Below are 2,167 nucleotides of genomic sequence, written 5' to 3' on the forward strand. Positions count from 1 at the left end.
GGCAAATTCTGAGGAAACCGCATTTAAAATTTTAACCAGTAAGGAAAGTAGTGAAGTCGGACGGGGCCGACCATATGATACCCTCCACCACATTGGGTATATTCAACAGATGGAATCCTAACAGACGTCGCATTTTTGAAGGACCATTAACATGAAATTAAACATGTCATTCTGCAATCTATACTAAATTTTGGTCAGATATAAAGTTGCTTCTTTCAATGGGACAGAAGTATGTAAATAAATTTAAAGCAAAATATCGTAATCTAAACCGATTTCATCGAAACTTGTCACATGTTAGATTACACTTATTTCAGTATGTTTTGTGCATTTGGCCACATTTTTAATTCTTCATTTATTTATAAATCCAAATTTCGTGCAAATCGATGGATATATAGGGACTTTGGTGCATCATTTACATAAAATTTGATGAACATATATATGGGAGCTATATCTAAGTCTGAACCGATTTTCATGAAATTTAACACACATCTTTCTAGATTTTATTCAGTAGGCTGTGTCAAATTTCGTACAAATCGAAGGATATATAGGAACTTTGATGCACCATTCACCTTAAATCTGACGAAAATATATACTTAATTCAGTACGCTATGCCAAATTTAGTGCAAATCTAGAGATATATAGGGACGAAAATATATATGGGAGCTATATCTAAATCTGAACTGATTTTTCCCAATTTCAATAGGGTTCGTCCTTGGTCCAAATAAGTGACCTGTGCCAAATTTCATCCAAATCGGATCATAAATGCGACCTGTACTTTGTTCACAAAAGTACATGGACGACGGACGGACGGACAGACGGACATGCGTAAATCGACTCAGAAGGTGATTCTATGCATATTCTCAAAAGAAACCATGGGTCTATCTCGATTCCTTTTGCCTGTTACAAACATAATACCCTGTACCAAAGTGTGGTGAAGGGTATAAAAATAGAAATGTACCATTATATGGGGTCTTTGCCAAACGTGGATCCTAGGATCAATATTAAACAACCCAGGATCATATATAAATTTAAATTTTATTCTGTCCAAGAATATATATTCTTCATAGTATCTGCGAGTTTTTTTTGTAAGTCGACATACTTACGATTCTTCTCTGAACATCAAAAAAAATCCTTTCGCTGAGAGTTTAGTAATTCTTGTTTGAAAGTCTTCCCCATATATCCAAAATTGGAATCTGTAACTAAATAATACGTTTTATGACGGTCCTGACATTAGTCGAAGGCCACACTAAATTGATTTCATTAAACAAATAACAGGAAATTATGAGTTATTTACTGTAGTGGGAAACTCGATCTAAGAACGCTTACTTTCATGCAAATTATTTCATGAAATTACTTTAGTGTGGACAGGGTCTTAAATATTGGGTGAAAACGCAAAAATATGTCCACCAAAGAAGTCGAGTTTTTTTCCAACATATTTGTTGAAGCCACAATCAGTTTAGTTTGTAATTACAACTCAATAATTTCAGAAATTCTTGAATACTTCAGAAATGTTAATCACGACAACTTTACTAGAACACATATTCTTCTGATTGCAGTTGACTTGTGTGGCTATACTTTTATCCTTTGTACTTGTTTAAATTGTGGCATTCACATTATTCAATTAAATATCAAATATTTTCAATATTTTATGCAGCATAATAATATTATTTCCAAACCGCTATACAAATTAGATTTTTTGAGCAGACCTCAACACTAACTGATTTAGATTAAAGTTTAAGAAACTGCATTAAAATGCAAAAAATAAAAAAACAAAATTCCTTAACATAATATAAGGGGTATAGTGAATTCAAACCTTATTTGAAGATTCTTTTTTAGAATGATAAGAAAAACAAAACTAAATCTTCGGTGCAGAAGGACAGCTCGCATTGTCGACGAAGTAAACACGTTGCCAATATTAGGTGGCAAATCACGCAGCAGCATTATTTGTTGCTAATTAAGCCTACCAAAGAGTTATACAGTATGCCGGTTCAGTCTGCCATAGAGACAATACCGACCAGAAAGGCATCTCATCCCAAAACTGAAGTCTTTAGCTGAGGTGTTCTTGTGTTGTGCGGCTCCTGTGTAGATATGTTGCGTTGGTGTTGTCATCGTCTGCATCGATTTTTGTACTCCGTTTTTTTTTGTTTCTTTTATTTTCTTAGGCAGT

This window comes from Musca vetustissima, unplaced genomic scaffold, assembly GCF_032173495.1.
Source record: "Musca vetustissima isolate MV318-11 ecotype Yass unplaced genomic scaffold, APGP_CSIRO_Mvet_v1 utg117876, whole genome shotgun sequence".
Taxonomy (NCBI): Eukaryota; Metazoa; Arthropoda; class Insecta; order Diptera; family Muscidae; genus Musca; species Musca vetustissima.